Raw genomic sequence first — 22,017 nt, forward strand, 5'->3', positions numbered from 1 at the left:
TATTTCAAAATGTGGGGATTTGAGCACATAATCATAAAGGCATTCTTGTGTTAGTCTATTCGGGCTGATATAACAAGATACCATAAACTGGGTAGCTTATAAACAACAGAAGTGTATTTCTTCCACACTTCTGAAGGGTGGAAGTCGAAGATCAAGGCAAATGCATTGTTGCACATGGGGCCAGACACAGATGGTGCCTTTTTGCTGTGTCCTCACATGGTGGAACAGGCCAGGAATCCCGTTAGGGCCTCTGTTATAAGGATGTTAATCCCGTTTCAGAGGTGTCTCCCCTCATTCTAAACTCACCTCTTAAATGGCCCACCTCCTAATACCATCACCTTGGGGATTCAAAATTTAACATAAGAATTTTGGAACCACACAAACTTAGATCACCACAGTTCTCCTGTGCTGCATTTTACGTTTTGAAGTTTGCCTTTTTAAGTTAATGTATAGTAAGTTGACTTTTGTTTATGGTGTAAAGTAAGTTTATAATTTCATTTTCCCCATAGAGATGACAAATTTTTCCAGCATTATTTATCGATTAATTCTCCTTTCTGCACTGAAGTATGATAGAGCCTCTAACATGCAGAGACTTTCCCACATATGTATGGATCTGTTTCTAAACCATTTCTGATCTGTTTCTGCTTTATGTTCTCTATCATTACATAAGTAACACAATGTATTAATTTGTACACTTTAATTTTTTTTACAAATGTTGCAATTAGAATTTTTTTTTTTTTTTTTTTTTTTTTTTTTTTTTTTTTTTTTTTTTTTTAGTTCTAGTTGCAACATTTGTAAAAATGTACTCCAGGCTGGAGTGCAGTGGTATGATCTCAGCTCACAAGCAATTCTCCAGCCTTAGTCTCCAGAGTATCTGGGATTACAGGCATGTGCCACCATGCCTGGTTAATTTTTGTATTTTTAGTACAGATGGGTTTTCACCATGTTGGTCAAGCTGGTCTTGAACTCCTGACCTTGTGATCCGACCCCTGGGCCTCCCAAAGTGCTGGGATTACATGAGCCACCGCACCTGGCCAGTTCACATTATATTTTTGTCTCTCCATACTGACATGAATAATCATAGTAACTACCTCTTTCTTTCTAAACCTTACGGTGTTCATTTCTTTTTCTTATTTATTGTGTTGATTGGGTGCTGAAGAACAATGTTGAATAGATGTGGTAACAGCAGAAAAATCAATTATATCCCTGACTATATGGTAATGTGCATAATATTTCATTATTAAATAAGATGTTGATGAAATATATTTTTGTGTGCCTTTTATGAGAGCATAAAATGTCCCCACTGTTCCTAAATGACTAGGAGTTTTTGTTCGCTTTTGTTTTGTTCTGTTTTAAACATTAATTATTAATCCAATTAACCAAATAATTAATTGGTATATACCTAATGCTTTTTCTGCATGAATGTGATATATTTTATAATTTTTTTTAATATTGAGTCAACCTATTCTTCCTCGATGCTCTAAACTTCATCAAAATGCATTATCTTATTAATACATTTTTGGATTTTAAGTGCTAAGACATTTTAAAGTTTTGGTATTCATGCTAATAAATGAGTGAGTTTAGCCTGAAATTTTAAGTGGTGGTGTTCTCAGGATAGTGTACACACACACGCACAGTATTCTTATGTTTTATAAAATAGATGTTTGTTTATACTTATTTCTATATTTACCTTTTCCTTTGCTCACATCTTTTATTTATTTATTTATTTATTTATTTTTATTTATTTATTTTTTTTTGAGATGGAGTTTCGCGCTTGTTACCTAGGCTAGAGTGCAATGGCACGATCTCGGCTCAATGCAACCTCCACCTCCTGGGTTCAGGCAATTCTCCTGCCTCAGCCTCCTGAGTAGCTGGGATTATAGGCACGTGCCACCATGCCCAGCTAATTTTTTGTATTTTTAGTAGAGACGAGGTTTCACCGTGTTGACCAGGATGGTCTCGATCTCTTGACCTTGTGATCCACCCACCTCGGCCTCCCAAAGTGCTGGGATTACAGGCGTGAGCCACCGCACCCGGCCGCTCACATCTTTTATTATATCTTGTAGCTTCCTTCAGGGAACATTGTTTTCTTTGCAAACCACATCCCTCAGAATTCTATCAATGAGGAACTACCTAATTATTTTCAGATTTTGGGGCCATCTTTGTTTTGTTTTCACTCTTAAAAGATGGATTTCCTACATTTAGAATTTTAAGTTAAGGTCTGTTTACAGTCATCATGTTGAAGATACATAAACCCACTCTTTTGTTGGCTTCTCTTGTGATGATGCCAGCTGTGAGTCTTATGGCCAGCTTTCAGTATGTGATTTTATTTTTTCTCTCTGACTACCTTTAATATTCTTTTTGGTTTTGTTTTTGTGTTCAGCTGTTTGCTTGTAATATGTTTAAGTATATATCTTATTGAATTTTTATCTTTCATCATATTCAAATGTTATCAATCTAATTCTCATTTTTTTGCCCAACCTATCTCCTCTATTTTTTTCTTTCTAGATCTTCAGTAAGACATATACTTCATGTTATTTTCCTGTAATCTATGCCACTCAAATCTTCTCTTTATGGTTCCTCTTTTTGGTTACCTTGGGCTCATTCTGGATTATTTCTTTAGTTCAGTACACTAAGACATTTTTCTGCTTTGATTGATATATTCTTTAGTTCAACCACTGAATTTCCAATGTAAAGTAGCAAGCAAATATACGTAATTTGTTCTGAAAGGTTTATTTAGTTCTTTATTAAATAAGCCTATCATTTATACCTTTTACCTTTTTATTTGATTTGTTATTCCTTATATATTTAGTTATTTTTCACATGTATTCTATTGGTTAATCCCATATCTGCATTGTAAGTTTTATACTGAGCTTTGCTGCTTCTGGGTCTCCTCAGCTCAGGTCTGTATTTGAAAATTAGCTTCTTCGTTTTATCTGGCAGGTTTATATATGATAAACCAGCATGTTTTATCTTCCATATTGCTAGAAATAAAAGTCTTCCCAGTTACTTAAAAAAATTTAGTTTAATAAAATACTGACTTCATAGTAGAAACTTTGCAAAATACTTGAATATAGTCTAGCCCATAAGAGATATGTTTTACATTCTTCAATATTTTTTTCTTAAAATATTTACATACTTGATCATAAGGGACTATTAAATAACATGGGAAAAATACTAATGATACAATGATAAGTGAAAATAACAAAACTGCTTTTCAATATTCTTGAAGCTACAAATAAAAAATGTCTCATATAAGTTTTAAGAAATAATCCCTTTCATCTTTTTGCTCACCTATTTATTTCAACCTCTCTCCTTCCTCCACTGTTTTTTGAATTCAGCTTTCACTCTAGCAAGCCTGGGCCTAATCCTAGAGATACTGATTAAATGAATACTGTATACATAGTTTGGGAATATGCTTTCAAGAAAAAATATTTTCAGGATTTCAGTGTGAAGTGAGGTTTGGAAACCCCTGGAAACATAAGTTACGTTTTTTATAAAGAGATCTCACAATTATATGCAGGGAGTATAGTACTTTAGTGAAGTATAAAATATATATCTGAGCTCACAGAAAAGTATATCTGAACTAGCACTTAGTAGCATTTTTTAACTATTAGGAAATTTTTATTTTAGTTCAAATTATATATAAATTAGTCAAGTCTTATATCTTGGTTTTTTGTCAAATTATGAAGAAAAATTTGATCGTATTTGCATTTCAGAAAACAAAAACAGAGATCTGAAGCACTGTATAGGCATTCCCAAGGAAGAGGATGGCCTCATCTTCCAAAAGCCAGATTGCCAAGCACTCTGGTCTGCTCTGACAGATCACAAATCCTCCCCTTGAAGAGCTAATAACATTTCCCGAAATGGAGATACTCACTTTCCTTTTTAAATTCATACTTCTTGGCCAGAAGCCCTGGCCAGCTCAAGAATTTTTATTGCAAAATTTAAGTATTTTACCAATACGTTTGGAATACCATGAATTCTGTTAATTTTTTTCACTAATCATATAAGAACAAAAATGTGTGTACATTTTAGATCAAGTATATTCAGTGTTATGGTTTTCCTGAGCCAACCAAATATAATGTAAACAAAATGGAAATTAAGTATGACTTTCATTATGAGTTTCTATCACACAGATCTTTCTATGGATAAGAAAGGTTCCATCTGAACATAGTCTTGGCTTTTCAAGACACTATTTCACTTTCTTTTAGTCCCCATCAGTGCAGAAAAGATGGCCTATTTTGTTCCAGAACATATTTAATCAAATATATGTTTTGTAGAAAAGTGTTCTCTAAAATATCATCTACCATGGAGATATGGGTTGAAAATCTAGGAAGCAAAGGTGTTTTTCCTGTCTGTACAACTGTGGGGGAAAGAGAGGAGGGTGCTAAGAGAAAGAGTAAAACAGGTTTATGGGAGCTGGCCTGCCCTTTTCACCAGGGACATGGCTTTCAGCTGGGGAATGTTAAATGGAACCTGTTTGGAGATTAGAGGATGATTTTAGCAAAAGAAAAAGGAGGCTGTGCTCAAGTTATTTTTTAGTCTTCCTGAAATCTTCTTTGTAAAATAAAATATTAAAAAGTAACTATTTGAGAAATACACAAACTACCTGTACCTGTGCATAAAAATCAATGAACTAGGGGGTTATGTAACAAATATGAGCAAGGAATGTTTTTTTACAAATCCACATAAAGTCTGAAAGTTCATGGATTTCACCACAGCAGCTGCTGTTGAGAGATCACTGATAACATCACGCAGGAGACAAGCATACAAGTCTTTTGAGGAACGGCAAGAGCGAGTGTTTTTCAAGAAAGGAAGTAATCTATAGTTCTTTTTTAGTTTAGCAAAGAGGAGATTTCTACATCCCCCACACAGCCACCTGCAAAAAGCATTTCATAGACGTCTGAGAGAAACACATTTTTAAAGGGCACTACCAGGCTCCAGGCGCATTAAGAGAACTGTATTTCTAGCTGCTTAACATTATGTAAACACAGTGGGCAATAGAATGAGCAAATCAAATGCTTAGAGCAATTGAAATAGTTTGAGTTATATAATTTTTTTAACTTTTATTTTTAAATAATACATGCTAATTGGAAAAGAAATTGGCATATACAGATAAGTAAAATATGAAAAAAAATCAAAATCACTTACTATCCTACCACTTAGATACAATCGTTGTTAGTATTTTGATAGGTCTTCTAGAATTTCATATTCATCTACCAAAATATTTAAATATCTAGATATCTATTTCTATCCTTACATGACAAAAACGGAAATGGATTATCCTGCCTTGTAGCCTTTTAAATTTAAAATTATGTACCGCATAGCCACTATTTTTTTGAAAATACGTAACTTTATCATTTTAAATCACTATACATTGTTTCTTTTCATGTTATTTGTGTATTCTATGCTTTATATGTGTGTATACTCAATATATAGAGTATATGGAGAGGTGTGTGCATATATACATATAAATATATGCATATGTACATATATACACTCTAAACCCCAGTTTGGAAACCCTTGTTTCTGTGTTTTAGAACAAACATTTAATTTGCCTCTACATTTTTAATTGAGTCTCTCCCTGGATTGCTGAGGTTTTCTCACAGCCTGCTTATGAGATTTCAAGATTAAATACTCTAAGATAGTAAGTGTCCAGGCATTTCCTTGACCTAGCCTCAGAAGTTGCATACTGTCAGTTCTCAAGTCCTCTATTAGTCAGGACAGTCACACAGTCCAGCCTAGTTTTAAGGAAAGAAAAACCCTTCTCTCTTCTATTGTCTCTTCCCATGTTGAGGAAGTGGCAAGATTTCAGAAGCTCAGGGGCATAGTTTTGCAACAATATTTGCAAAATGCAATCTGCGGTCGAAGTCATCTCACTGAGCAGTGATTTGGTGAAGGGCTGTCTTTTTAGCCCTGGAAGATAGAGAATACCTGTATAGTTTTTCATAGTTTCTTTTATTGCATGAGTGAGGCCAGAAACAAGATGATACTTATTTCTGAAGTGTATTTTTGTATTTTCTTCTTCTTCTTTAAAAAAGTGTTTTTATTATGAAAGAATGAAATTATTTGAAATTTAAAAGAAAAATGTAAAGACAACCTGGAGTGAGTGTGTGTGTGTGTGTGTGTGTGTGTGTGTGTGTGTGTGTGTGTGTATCTATTAGCTTGTTTTAGGTTTTCAGAGATCTAAAAGCATGGAGCATTGTTTTAAATCTGCTCTGTGCCTAATTTAGTGGTGTACACTGATAGACACCAAATATGATCATTAACTATCTGAACTGGTTCTATTATTGGTTAAGTATGTTTTTTTTTAAACATATGTGCAACAATGTTATGGACCATGGAGATATTCCTGCAACCTATAGTTACCTAGATGGAAAATAATACTGAAGTCTTCACCGAAGAGAGCCTTGTGGGTGAAAAATGCTTCTGACTCCTGGGACAAAATGATTGGGGTAAGAGTGCAAGGTTTCTTGGCCAATAACAAGGATGTTTTTATACTAAAATAGAGTCTAAGTAGGTGCATTATGTCCCAGCATCAGTGAGCACCAAGCCTCTGGAATGACTTTCTATTCCTGACCCCTTCAAACAAGCCATTGTTGGTTAAAGTACGTGTCTCTCTTCTAACAGGACTTGAATAGTGAGGCTTTCAAAAGCACCTATAAAAGTATTGGCTTTATGTACTAGCTTCTAAACAGTCTGTCTTTAAATGAAGACATGGTATTTTTCAATAGCTCTTATACCCCTCCCCATTGAATTACTAAAGAACTTCCCACTTGTCTGAAGTGAAATTCTTTCTTTACAATGAAAAAACCTCTCTTCCATCTTCTGAAATATTTAACAGTTTGACCTTATACTGTAACTTCACACTCTACTCAGAATCTTTGTCAAGAGAGAGAAATGAGTCATTTTTCTTAAACTGCTGCTAATGCTGCCAGTGGACGGCCCTACCATTTATTTCTGCAAGAGTAAGAGATGAAATTATTGAGTGTTGCTTTATTTGTTAGAGAATTCTTACCTTTTCTTAATCTTTATGTCTAACGAGAACTGCTATTCTGTGAATATTATATATCTCCTATCCAAATCCAGCAGCTGTCAATTTCTCTTTTTTCTTGTGTTTTATTTCTCTTCGTTTAAAGAGTGCTGTACATGCAGCTTGCTGAACCGAATTAAAGAAGCTAATTATCTTCCTAAGGAAATGCCCTATGGTCAGTGTGGCTTTTTAACATTTGCTGGTTTTATTTTTTCCTTTATTTACTCTTTAGAATTCTGGTATCTTTCTCCTCAGACTAATGACCAAAGAGCATCCAGCTTATGGAATAGGCTGCTTTCTAAACACACATGAGACATCCTAGCACCCCATGTGCTCTTTTGTCTTCCTGAAAATAATAACTCACTTCTAATTTTGGAAACACCTTCTAAACATTCATGGAACTGGAAGCTAGAAGGCAACACAGTAAGATATGTTGAAAAGAAGGATTCTGTTATAATGCAAATGTAACTCGGGAATATAGAGAAGATACAGTCAGTAAAAAATGTGGCAATAAAGATAATATGAAAGTGTTTTATAAACTATCTGGTGCAATATAAATATCTGCTTGCATGATGACAATAAAAATTAATAGTTTAAGTTAGAAGCTCACTCTCAAAGGAGACATTTACCCTGAGGGGAAATGTGCATATGAAGTAAAAAGAATTTTAAAGGAACACTTGCTATTTTCTCATTTTTCTTCTCATGAGAAGAGAGCAACTCTTTGCCCATAATTAGTGCTTTGAACAAGTGGAACATAATCGGGTAAAATCACAAAGCCATTTGTAAAATGACCTCCCACCAGCCTTGATGGAAAAAGTCACAGGTAAGTCACTTGCATTTCTGGTCATCTCTAGATAACAAATCTCCAAATTGCAGTCACAACAGCTGCGTTTATTCCTCTAATTAAACTGTAATAATCAAAACTCCAAATTTCCTTACTCATCAAAGCTTCTTTCTCACAGGCTGCACCCAGGGTGGGGGCCTCTTGTGACAGGAATGGGGCTGCCATCTTTCTCTCCCTTTCATATTCTGACTGCATGCATCTCTGCCCACTGGGCAGCCACTGGCTCTTCCAAAGTTGGGGTGGAAAGGAGCGGTAGGGTACAGAAAAAAGAATTCTCTGACTATAATGTTTGGACGTAGTAAGTGAATATTTGAAATGGACTGATTAGAAATGTTCTCACTGCAAATAGCAGTTGTACTTCCTGTGGTGTGAATGTTCCATCTCCTCAGACTAAAACTCCCTTAGTGTCTTGACATCTGTTGTTCCCATTGTAGGGTCTACAGTTGGTGTGGAGAAAGTTTGCTCCTGGGATCCTCCATGGGTATCATGGGTAGAAATGCAGGTCTCTCCCATGTCTGCCATGGTGGCTCTGCTCACAAGGCAGCTAGAAGGTATCATCTTTTACTTTGGAATTTTCCAAGCATAATTTAAATATCAATTCACTGTTTAAAAACTCTACGAAATTAATGTCAAGCTCATTACTGTCTCTCTCCAAGTTTCCCTTAGAAAAGTTAGGTGAGGGTGGAAAGGGAGAGCCGCTGCCTTCCCCTCCATCACAGGATGGAGAGAAATTATGCCACAGACTAAAGTGAGTCTATCAATAGACACTCTTTTACCAGGTTCTGCAAAGGGCCTAGTTTCTTTGTTATCATAAAAAAGACTGGAGCAATGGACACAAAATACTTGGATGAAGTGCAAACTCCACTTTGACAATGTTTGGACAAAACGGATGTGAAGGGCATTTTATAGATAATTGAAGAGACTTGAAAATGATGTGATCTTTAAATGAGATGAAAATGTATTTAAATGAGAAGTTGAAAAGACTGAAAAGATGTACAAAATAAAGCAGGCAGTATCATCTCATGAATTGAAACTGCATTCACAGGAGAGAGCATGCATGTTTATAATATGCGTTATAATATGAAGGTAATCTCTGTGTAGTAGAAATAAGTTTATTTTGCCATTTTTACTTGTTTTTATTTTAAAATTTTCAACAATGCATATAACTTCTGTAATAGCAAAAAATATGTAAAATGAGGAAAGAAATTCTTTCTTGCAAAAAGAGACTTTTTTCATTATTATTTCCATTTATGGTAAGTTAGAGTGAAAAAAGAAAGAGTACAGGCCAGGCACAGTGGCTCATGCCTGTAATCTCAGCATTTTAGGAGGCCAAGGTGGGAGGATTACTTGAGGCCAGGAATTAGAGACCAGCCTGGGCAGCATGGTGAGACTCCCATCTCTACAAAAAATTTTTAAAAGTACCTGAGTGTGATGGTGTGCACTTGTAAACCCAGCTATTCTGGAGGGTAAGGCAGGAGGCTCTTCTGAGCCCAGGAGGTTGAGGCTGCAGTGAGCCATGATCACACCACTGCACTCTAACCAGGGCAACAGAGAGAGAGACCCTGTCTTTTTGCAGGGCTTCCGTAAGTACCTCGTACCTCATATTGGAATGGAGTTATATTTATTTAGCACCCATTTCTTTATTCTTTTTTTTTTTTTTGCCAAAACAAAGTCATAAATCTTTTTATTTTAGCATCTTATTACCCAAACCACTCATTCAGTTGCCAACAAACATAGCTGGTGCTTTAGGCATGGACCACTCGAAAGCCCTCTTCTGTAACAAATACACAAGTCCAAAGAGCTGTGGTCTCTGATCTATCTAACCCATCGTCAAAGCACCATCATTTAGGTAAAGCCAAAGAGTATAGTCATCCAGTTGTTTCCAGTGTGCAGTGACAGCAGGGTCAACTGACAACGAAAAACTAACAAGTACCCTCCACTCACAAAAGGTACAAAGCCTACAGTGTTTTCCCATTACAGCAAGGATAAAATATGTAATTTTTACTATGACCTACAAAGCTCTATCTTCCCTCTACCCAGCATGATCTTCCCTCGGAACTTCAAAGGCTGAATACTTCTCATTATTCATGTCTCAGCCTAAAAGTCTTACCCTTAAGGACAAAGTTACGACAACCCATCCTCCATTCACTCTCTATCACCCAGTTTTCTATTTTCTGGATATTACCTAAATCTATATCATCAATAATTTGAATTTTATACATTTGTTTGTTACTGTTTTCGTAGTGTTTCTAACTCTTTCCTGCTCCCTTGAGGATACAGTATGGGCTCTCTCCTGCCCTGTGATACATTTCTTACACAGTGTTTGACACATAGTAAATATTGATAAATGATAAATATTTGTAAAATGAGCAAATCAATGCTACAGATATCTTGATACTGATAAATATGCTGACTCTAGTAATAACTAATATATACACTCTATATATAAATATATATAATATATAGTATAGAAATATATATATACACATACCAAATACATATATCAAAATTTATATATATATATATACACACACTACAATAATATTTCTTTGGGTCTTAAAAAAGGAGTCACTGCCATTTTTGAGAACATGAATGAATCTGGAAGACATGTATAAATATGTTGTGTGTCTCCAGGTGACAAATAGATAGACATATATAAACACACACACACACACACACACACACACACACACACACAATATCAGTTTATATATACACACCAAAATTGTTTTATTCATTTATTCTTTGATGAATTGGTCGTTTCCATATCTTGGAAATTTGGAAATTGTTTCTTCTATATATTGGCTTAGGTTATTTCTATGCCTGGTTTAAGATCTCACTTATATGTAGAATCTAAAAAATGTCAAATGCATAGAAGTACAGAGTAGAATTGTGGTTACCAGGGACAGGGAGTGGAAAGAAATGAGATGATGTAGGTCAAAGGATACAAACTTGCAGTTGTATGAGATCAATACGTTTAGAGAGCTAATGCACAGCATTGAAGACTAGAGTTAAATATTGTATTGTATGCCAAACATTTGCAGAGTTAAATATTGTATTGTATACTGAACATTTGCAAAGATAGTAGATTTTTGGTACTCTTAACCACAAGAAAAGATGACTGCATGAAGTGATGAATATGTTAACTTGCTTGACTGTAGTAATTATCTATATATACATGTGCATATGTATTTCAAAACATTATCATGTACACCTTAAATGTATATAAAAATAACTAATTAAAAAGAATACACTGGAAAAATATCCTCCAGAAAAGCCCCACAACTCACAGCAAATATTTGGAAATATAACCAAATATTTAAAATAAAACATGAATTATTTAGCCAGGTACAGTGGCTCACACCTGTAATCCCAGCATTTTGGGAGGCCAAGCAGGAAGGTTGCTTGAGACCAGAAATTTGAGACTAGTCTGGGCAACATCACAAAACCCTGTCTCTTCAAAAAAGTTAGAAAACTAGTGAGGTGTGGTGGCACACACCTGTAGTGGTGGCACACACCTGTAGTCCCAACTACGTGGGAGGCTGGGACAGGAGGCTTGCTTGAGCCTGGGAGATTGAGGCTGCACCAAGCTGGGATTGTGCCACTGCACCCCAGCCTCTACGACAAAGCAAGACCCTGTGTCTAAAATCTAAAAAGAAATAAAAATAATAATATGTTTTTCTCAAGTGTCTTGAAAATATTAAAAATTTGACAAACTGGAGTTGTCAAGTATTAATAATGGGTATGTTTATCTTACAGTGAAGGAGTGCAAATTGGTATAATCTTTCTAGTGAGAAAATTTGAAAAAAAGATACAAAATGTTCAGCAATCACATTTCTGGGGCATCCTGTGCAAAAAGGATCACAAATGGAAATCAGTGAAGACAGAAGGATATCTATGATTGTTTTAATAATTGTGAAAAATGTACAACACACTGTATTTCATCAGTGCAAATCTGGTTTATATGAGCACAGCACAGATGTAAAATGGAATAGTATGTAGTCACTGAAATGTATGAGAATTGACAATGGTTATTTCTGGTGGTGGAATTTCGAGTTTTTTTTTAACTTCTCTTCACATTCTGAAATGATTGAGTTTTTCTACTTAACATTTATATTCTAAAAAATAATAAAAGCATTAACAAAATTATACTTTTATAACCTTTCAAATGCTATATCATATTATACTAAATATAGGGGCTAACAGTCCAATATATTGCTCAATGACTTACAAAATAATGGAGATCTTCACTTTGCTATCTTTTCAAATGTGGATATAGGTTTAACCTTGAATTAATTGAATGTTAGAATTTAATCTGTGTGTATTCCATAAGGCTAATATGAATTTTATGCCTGCTATTCAGAGTTGTAGTTTCTTTTATTGTGCTTTTGGCAGTCTAAGCAATAATTATAGATATCTCTTATAAAAACCTCTGAACTCCTGCCTGGATTTATAATACTATTCATGTTGATCCGGAATTCTCTTGAATAGCTTTGTACATGATTAACTGGAATAAAAAATGAGTCATCGCATAACATACAGTGCAGAAATGAGGCTATATCTTTTCAGGAACAAGTAGTCCCTATTGCATCATTATTTGGGGATAGCTACTTAGCCTCTAGACTTATACTCAGTTTTAAAACAAGAAAGTTTAACTCGTGTCAAAAAGCTAAGGGTGTTTTGTTCATAACTTTTTTCTTGTGAATGATTTGAGTTTCAAGAGAGCTGAATGAACAGCAACATAGTGAATGTTGACCCCGAGATACCAAAAAATCCACATTTGACAGTAGATTTATAACCAGCTTGTCTTATAACAAACCAGAATTTTAAAGACTCTAAATAAAATATATTCAATATGAATCACTGAGCAAAATTCAATTTTAGTTTCCTCATCTCGGGGAAATATGATAGCTTTTTTGGACAATTCTCAATGCCTTATGTAGATATTTTGTCTTATTGCAAAATATCATTATAGTTTAGCCATATGAAAAGTATAATTTTAATGAAATCCTCTTCAACAATACTGCTAAAACCTTTCTCTCTCTCTCTCTCTGTGTGTGTGGGTATGTGTGTGTGTGTGTGCACACCAATGGGTCAGTTACTGTGTATTATTTCATCACTGTGTTTTATCTATTTGATAAAATTTAGATACATGAAAAATCACCAAGGTCTTACATTCTTCCACCATCTCAATTTAGAAAACATAAAAGCTAAACACTAAGAACCAACCAGAAATGGATGTTAATTATCTTCCACATTCATCCAACTGATCCAAATGGATTAAGTCCAATGAACTTTCTATTCGGAAGGTCCACGACGTCTCTTTCATTCTCTTCTTGTTTTTACAATTGATCACGATTTCCTTTTGGCCATTTTGCCAACTACATACCGTTTCTTGAGAAAAACTTTTACTTGGCCTCGATGCTTCTTCAGCTGCCCCATCTCATGTCATTCATCTCCTGGAAATGCCAAAGAGAAATAATGAATGCTTCCGTTTCCTCACCCCTCTCTGTCAGGTGATTAATGCACTCATAAAAAGATTAAGTATAATGGTCTCACCTTTTTTTGTTGGGTCTCTCTCTTAAAAGGCTGCTCATCCGCAGCAAGTCTCTTGCAGCTTTCTTCCACTCTAGTTTCTTTAACACTCACCTCCTGGGTTACTTAAGTTTTCTCTGTTTACTTAGCTGCTTTTGCTCTTTTTTCTGCCTTTTCTTCTTCTGCTCACCCACTAAGGGCATCCATCTCCCAGGACTGAATCCCAGAAACTCGCTTTCCAATTCTGTTGTAATCAGCCTTTTCCCAGCTGATTACAGCCTTTTTTCAAACATTAGCTATTGTCTACTCTGATTTCCATGCTTTATTTTTTCATCATGGACTGTTACTTATTATTTCTTCGTTGTATCATTCAGGTATTTTATTTCTTTTCCATTTCTACAGCCACTAACTGCATTTGTTCATGTACAGGATTGTATAGAGTTCTAATCATACTAATAATAGATTCTGTAAGGCTCCATATTGCTGTGTCTCTTCTTCTGAGGCACTTTATAGTCATCTGCTATGATAGCTCCATAAATATGAGAAAGAAAAATTCTAAGTAAAGTTTACTGAAAAATAAATTAAGCAATCTAGTTTAGTATCAGTTGCTTTTAACAAACTCTTTCAAATTCTGGTACCATCTTTTTTTCAGCAGACACTCTGTACTTCAGCCAAGACCCTTTCTGGAACAACTATACTGAAGTACACCACCCCCATCACGAATAGGGATGTAACTTCTTAAATTTAAAAATACCGGTCTGGAAAATAGTTTGTCTTACCCTCTGCCATCTAACATCTTTAACTCCTTTTGAAAACTAATTTAAGGCTTATTTTGCAATGTTTATTTTGTCCATAAATAAAATTTATTTCTATTAAAGACATTGTTAGGAATTTGCATTCACAAGATTTGGGTTTTGAAGGACACAAAAATTACGAATGACAAAATCATTGCTATATATGATAGAATTGGATGCTAATAAATGTTGCTATGAAAAAAATATATAAATACAGGTTACACTATGTGTTACTAGGAAGACCTGGTATAGGGAAATCCTTTCCAGCCTTCAGACATCATGGTACACATAGAAAATGATAATATCATTTCTGTTTAAAATTACGCATTGGTGTCAACAGAAGAGATTGCACATGACCGGAGGTGTCTAGCTTGGGGGTTCCAGCAAATCATCCTGCTTCTGGTCACCCGTGGATGAGGTGATGGATACGTGGACCCCAGTCGTAGCTATTTAATACACTTCTGCACCACCCAACGCTAACTGGAAAGCTCTGGTGTGGGAGTCCTCAGAAGAATCAATCCCATTCCCTTTGGGTAATCATGGAATTAAGATTTGAAATGCCATTGAAATCATTCTGATTTTTAGCCTTTTAAGTGCCATAGAGGAAGATAAACCCTCTGGTGAGTAAATATTCAGAGTAAAAAAACAGAGTATGTTGGCAAAGAAGGGTATAATTTTCTGGATTAAGGAAGATTTGGTTGCCATTTGTACATACCTATTCATTTTGAATACTTTATGCCTTCTTAGAAACTTTACATTTAACATTTTACCTTTAATTTTAATTTTAAAATATTACATAAGATCGATAATTTTTTTCATTCCTTTTACCCTATTTACTCTGTTTCAGCACCTAAAAGTGAACTGCCATATTATCCAGCAATCCCACTGCTGGATATATACCCAAAAGAAAGAAAATCAGTAAATCAAAAAGATATCTGCACTTTGATGCTTGTTCCAGTACAATTTACATAGCTAAGATTTGGAAGCAACCCAAGCATCCATCAACCAATGAATGGATAAAGAAAATGTGGTACGTAGACACAACAGAACATTGCTGAGTATTTTCCATATGTATTCATGCAGAACAAAAAGGTGAATAAAATGCTGACCAAAGTCAAGAACTGAAAAGCTGAGCATAGTTTTGGTAACTCTATAGCAAACAATTAGGTGCACGAATGAATGAAGAATAAATGAATGAATAATGAAAGAATAATCTTAAAAATAAGGTTTTTATTTAGAAGAGCCAAGCTTTTATTAAATATTAAAAAAAAAGTTGTGAGTTTTGGTAAGAAAAAGTTTACAAAACGCTTCAGGACATTAATATTATAAGCCATAGAGTAAGAAAGAAACGTGATGATGTAACAACCATCTTCCTACCTAAAGGATAATAAGGGTTTCCTTTTTTCAGTAACAGAAAGTGCAAGATAGGAGAGGGAGTATCTAAGGTTTACAACAGTCTGGTTTCCAGTCCTTCACATTCCTAGGCCCGGACTCCAAAGTAGAGTTGGGGAAATAGCGTTATGAGTACTCTAATATAAATTTAGGTTCAATTAGTACAGTCATTATGGAAAACACCATGAAGCTTCCTCAAAAAATTAAAAATATAACCACCGTATCATCCAATTATCTCAGTAGTGTGTTTACAGCCAAAACTATGAAATCCATCTATAGAAGAGATATCTGCACTCCCATGTTTATTATATTCACAATAGCTAAGATATCGAATTAACCTAGGCGACCATCAAGGGATAACTAGAATACATGGTACATATACCCAGTGGAGTACTGTCCTTTGTGAAGACAAGGATGGAAGTGGAGTACATTATAGTAAGTTTAAAAAGTCAGGCATATAAAGACAAATATCACATAATCTCACATGTATGTGGAATCTAAAAAAGTTGAACTCATAAAAACAGAGAGTAAAATGATGGTTACAGAGGCTAAGGGTGGGAAGATTAGGAAGATATTGGTCAAAGGATGCAAAATTTCAATGAGACAGGAGGAATAAGTTCAAGAGATCTCTTGTACATCATGGTGACTACAGTTAATAACAGTGTATTGTATACCTGAAAATTGCCAAGAGAGTAGATTTTAAGTGTTCTCAACACACACACAAAATGGTATGTGAGATGGTCACCATTCTACAATATGTACATATATCGAAGCATTATGCTGTGCATTATAAATATATAGCTTTTAGTTGCCAATTTAAAAATTAATTTAAAAAAGAAAGACTGGAAGAAATAATTGTCTTCCTCCAGAGCAAAGTGCAGACATGCTTACCTCCCATGAAAGATTCGAGATTCCAGGTGTTCCCTCCTCTAATGCTGGCTTTTGCTTGTGCAGTGTCACCTGTCTCTTCATTTCATCCTGCAGCTTGAGTAACTAGTACAAAAAAATGCTATTGCTATTGCTATGAGTAAGCAAGTCCTTTGTCTTTGGGCTAGAAACCTCATGTTTTCTATCAGCATCTGTCAAACCAGGGAAGGATAATTTGTTAGCATACATTACCCTGAGGCTGCTTTTTCTTTCACCTGAGAAATAGAGGTTGTGCATCTTCCTTTATAGAGTTCTTGTGGGGATGAAAGAAGATAACATAAAAACATTAAAAAAAATGGTTAAGAGCATGGATTCCATAGCCTAATGTCCTAGGTATAAATTCCTAGTCTGCCATTTACCAGCTAAACAACTTTGGGCAAGTCACTTCATATTTCTGTGCCTTAAGTTACTCATAAAGTGTTAAATGTGGTTTGGTAATAATACTACCAACTTTACAGTGTTCTGAGTATTAAATATTCTCGGACTGTTGGCTGGCACATAATATGCATTGTGTTGATGTTTGCTCTAATGCATTGAGTAGAAACATTCGTACTGGCTGGTATACAGTAAATGACAGACTTCTGTAGATAAATAGAGAGATACACACATGTATGCATAAATACATAAGCAGACAAAACTGGTTTAGAAACTAGATTTCTTCTGGCCATAGCTATTTATGTAGAGAACTTGATGTTTGAATTACCCAATGAACGACAGATATAATTTATACATATATAGAGAAGAGGACGCATGTCCAGTCAAAAAAATACAGAAAATTTTGAAGCAAGTAGGGGCAATAGCAGTTTGCAGCTACTGTGCGTTTTTTTCCCCTCCTTTCATGTTAATTTCAATGTAAATCACACAGTAGGTGCTCCTTAATGTTATTAACTACCCAGAAAATTAAGGCCTTTAAATGATTATCACACCTGGTAACTCTTTTAAGTTAGAATTTAATATAAATGATTTCTTTGTGCATTGATTTTTCTAAAATCTTCCAAGTCCACTGGCTGGTGAGGTAGCACTTCACTGCTATTTAAGGCCAAAAAGCAGAGCTTCCAACAGCACTTCTTTAAATGTGAATGCATAATTATTCTCTCTCTTCAGTCCATTGGATTCAGCGGTTTATTGGGCACTTTCTCTGTTGCATTGATTTGGCACTAATGATGTGCTTCAAACTAAGAGCTGTAGTCTTCTATTTTTCTCTTAGAGAACATAGTGATAATCTTAGTTTTTCTGTAATCCACTTCATTTGTTATTTGCATTTCTATTTTTTGTTTCAGTTTTATGTTATGAACATCAGGTGGTAGCCACAACGAAGAAATACATTTTCTGGCAGCTGTAAATGTTATCCTTCCTTAAAGAAATTAAACCATCTGGGTATTTTTCCAAGTGCATTGAATTTATTGGAAAAAAATATATAGGATGCATAGAAGAGGAAAGGAATATGCTTTTATAATGAATTTCAAATTGATGGCAATTTTAACAATCTAATTTTCTACAGCGGGTGTAAAGAACTTTTAATTTTTTATATTTGCCTTTCCAATTCCTTTTCTTTGCTCCTCTGTTGAAAGATTGATACAATCTGCATAATTCTACCAAAAAAAGTTTACATGTAGGATATACTGTAATCATAGAAACCTATTGTGCCCTGTTGGAATCAGATAGTTTTGTAAGACCCTGCTGCCTTATTTGACTAATCCTAGCTCTGTAGATAACGGCGTGTGTGTGTTCCAGATTTATCCATTGGAATGGCAATAGTAGAGTAATAAATAACTATGTTCAGAAGAGAGGTGAGACTGCCAACTACCTAAAAAATTAGTGTGCCAGGCAGCACTGACATTTATAAGTCAGATACTCCAGTGTAGCATGGCTGCCTTAGCTCATAGGTTAATGGAAGGTATTGGTTTGTTCTGTACACATAATAAATTGCATGAAGTGACATCAAAAGGCTTCATCCACTGTGTTCTTTCACCTGTACAAGCTTCAGAAACAGTGAAGACACTTTTGGCTAGGAGGAAAATTGGATTTTTTTTTTTTTTTGCGAATTCACCCTGAAATTCCCAAGTGCTATGATTTGTCCTGCAAAGCTGGCTCAGTAAACACCTTGCACTTTATAGTAAGTGAGACAAGTCTACATACTGGGTCTTCTGGAAGTGATTCACCCTATATGGGACTACTGACTGGTAGAGGGAGAGAAGACAGTGCTGGATGCAGGGCCGTTCCCTGGGTAGCCTTGCTCCATCTAGTCCTCTCCCTCTATTCTCAAGAATGATATAGAATGTGCTGAGAATGCAACATCCTGAGATAAGGAGGGACTGACCAGAACAGCCAGGACTCTGTTCCAGTCCCCGCTAGAAAGAAAATGTCCTCCAGTGTTTTAGCCTAGCATGTCACATTGCTCCTGGGATGTAAAATCTATGGTGAGCTGTTTTCTGGGGTCCCTCAGTTGTGGTGCAAGTGGGGCATGTGCAGAGATTCTGTCCTTCCTGGGCAGATTTCCTAGGCCTTGGAAGGCCAGCTCTCCATGAACCTGATGCTTCTGCTGTCCCTTGCTGCCTATCTGTAAGTGCTGTCATACGACATGTGTGAGGGTGCTCTGCCTTAGCAGACTCAGACCAGCAGATAATCAGTGCACAGCAAATCTGTTTCACACAGGGCAGAAAAATCAAGTAGCTTTTTTCAGATGGAACATGACTGGCATTTGGGGCAAGATAAATTTCCATTGTGAAGAACTATGCAGCACCCTCCAGGAGTGGCAGCATTTCTGACCCTCACCACCATAGGCCAGCAGCGACAGCCAGAACATGCACTCACATGTTTCCAAACCTTTCCCTTGTGCTGGGTGGTGATACCATACCTGGTTGAGAACCACTGGGTCTAGGCTGATCTCACTTCCCAGCACCAGCACACATTCCTGATAGGGTTTGCAGCTATGCCCTAGAGCACAAGGAAAATGGTGACCAAACCAGGTAAGATCAAGTCTAGAAGGACCAATTTCATCTGGACATTTTTGGCACTTTAATTTCTTTAAAAGTATGATTTTTTACATTAAAAGGGGTACCCTAAAATTTTGAGGTCAGATTCTGAGTAATATACTTCACATCCAGGGCCAGTTGTATAATGTGCAGGGCCCAGTGTGAAATGAAAATTGGAAACCTCTTGTTCAAAAAACAAGAAAAAAATCAAATTTAATGTACTGAAATGTAAAGACTTTTTCAGAATATTATATTACTTGTAAAAGGAAATAATAGTGAGACATGAATACAAGTTGCAAAAAAATATTTGGTTTGTCATACTTTTGTATGACAATATAAATACAAAAATATTTTATTAATGGAATGCCTTAATTGATAATAAGATTTTTCTGGCTTGCTTTTCTGCAATGCATTTATTAGGTCATCAAGATTTATACTTCTGGAAACATCAGGAAAATACCAGCCAACTGTCACTTTTATTACTCTCATTTTACAAAGCCCTTAAAGAAATCGGTATCTGACAGGTAGTTGGTATTGATGAAATACAATGCATGCAAGATAGGACTGGTTTTCTTAGAAGACCCTGGCTCTCATTTTCTCCTATTTAACAATGTTACCCAAGGAGAAAGTTGAGAACCACCTTCTGAATACTACACAGATGTGTTTAGTATGAGCAGATGTGCTTCCTTACTGAAAATATGTATGAGAAAAATCTATCACATTTAATTGAAAGAAGCATTAGAAGCTTTTGGCAAATGCAAAATTACAAATATTCATTGACCCTTTTATATTTTAAGAAGGATCACTCTGTTGATGTAGCTATTACTAGAGCTATTAAAAGTATTTCATAGGCTGTGACAACATTGGGATAAATTTTTGATAAATTATTTTAAAATATAAATTTTAGTACATCTGGAAATGAAGATTCTTATAGAAAAACTTTTCTAAAATGTTAATTGTTCATGCATATCAGTTTCATGTAAGTCTGAGCTTAATTTTAAATGTAAATGTATGCAATGGCATTTTAGTATTTCCTCCGACATTTTCTGTAACTTGCCCTGTAACTTGTGACTCCATGTCACTGTGACTTGTGACCTCATGAGCTTCATATAATTCAAAATGGTTTTATGCATTCAATTGCTATATCTTCAATTATAAAGAAAAGTTAAATTTACAATTGTCTTCATTAATAATCAGTCCATCTGAATCTTCATACAAAAAGTGTTCATTTCCATTGAATACAACAATCTTTAAATTTAAGCAATATTTCTGGCCTCATGAATATTTGCTTTCCAATATTGCGGCAGTTTGTGAATCCAGAGATTTTAAACTTTTTGGATAATTCTAATAACTCCCTAATACACTATATTGAAATGTCCATGTATGTATTTTTTATTGAGATTTAACTCATAAACCAAAAAATTTGCTCTTTTAAAATGTACAATTCAGTGGTTTTTGGTATATTTACAAGGTTTTGTACCCATCACCGCTGTCTGATTCCTAATTATTTTCATCATACTATCAGCATTCACTCCCCATTCTGCCCACCTTCAAGTCCCTGGTGACCAATAATGCACTTTCTATTTCCATGAATTTGCATATTTTAAAAATTTAATTTTAATGGGTTTACAAAATATGCAGTCTTTCAGGTATGGCTGCATGGCTGCATTCACTTAGAATAATGTTTTAATGGCTTATTCAGTCTGGCATATATATATGTCAGATAACATTCTGTGTATGGATATACCACGTTTTAAAATCTATTTATCAGATAACAGCAATTTGGATTGTTTCTACTTTTTTCACTACTGTAATACTGCTATGAATATTCATGTGACAGTTTTAATGTAAACATGTATTTTGTTCAATTATTAGGGATATGTATCTAGGAGTAGAATTGCTAGGTCACATTGTAATGCTATACTTAACTTTAGAGAAAATGCCAAACTGTTTCCAAAGAGGCTGCATCATTTTAACATTCCCACCAGCTACATAGGAGGCATCCATTTATACACATCCTCTGTCCGTCTTTTATTTTATTGTAGTCATCCTAATGGTTATTTTTTAAAAATGGTATGCCAGTGTGGATTTGATTTGCATTTCTCTAATAACTATTGATGTTCAACATTTTTTCATGAGTATACTGATCATTCACATTTCTTCCTTAAATACATTCTGTTCTGTCACTTTACCCATTTTTAAATAAGTTATTTGCTTTTTCTTATTGACTTATAAGAGTTCTTTATATATTCTGGATGGCCTAAGGCCATTATAAATGGTATGATTTGGAAATATTTTCTCCCATTCTATGGATCATCTTTTCACTTTCTTGATAATATTTTTTGAAACACAAACATTTCACATTTTAATGAAATTCAGTTAATCGGTTTTTCTTTGCTTGTCATGCTTTTGGAGCCATAGCTAAGATAATACATTGTCTAATCCAAGATTATGAAGTTTTGTAGCTATATTTCTGATAAGACTTTTAAAGCTTTAGCTTTCACATTTGTATTT

At 35.0% G+C, this 22,017-nt stretch overlaps 1 long non-coding RNA gene across 1 annotated transcript in view; it reads left to right on the forward strand.

The window, feature by feature from the left end:
- The first annotated feature begins 2,708 nt into the window (after positions 1 to 2,708).
- LOC141584222 (uncharacterized) overlaps positions 2,709 to 22,017 on the forward strand; it is a 46,128-nt gene continuing 26,819 nt past the window's right edge. The window contains exons 1-2 of the long non-coding RNA XR_012517127.1: positions 2,709 to 6,458; positions 15,057 to 15,239. This is a non-coding gene — a long non-coding RNA (uncharacterized LOC141584222). The remainder of the gene's footprint in view (positions 6,459 to 15,056; positions 15,240 to 22,017) is intronic.

The sequence above is a fragment of the Saimiri boliviensis genome, chromosome 4, assembly GCF_048565385.1.
Source record: "Saimiri boliviensis isolate mSaiBol1 chromosome 4, mSaiBol1.pri, whole genome shotgun sequence".
In the NCBI taxonomy this organism is placed as follows: domain Eukaryota; kingdom Metazoa; phylum Chordata; class Mammalia; order Primates; family Cebidae; genus Saimiri; species Saimiri boliviensis.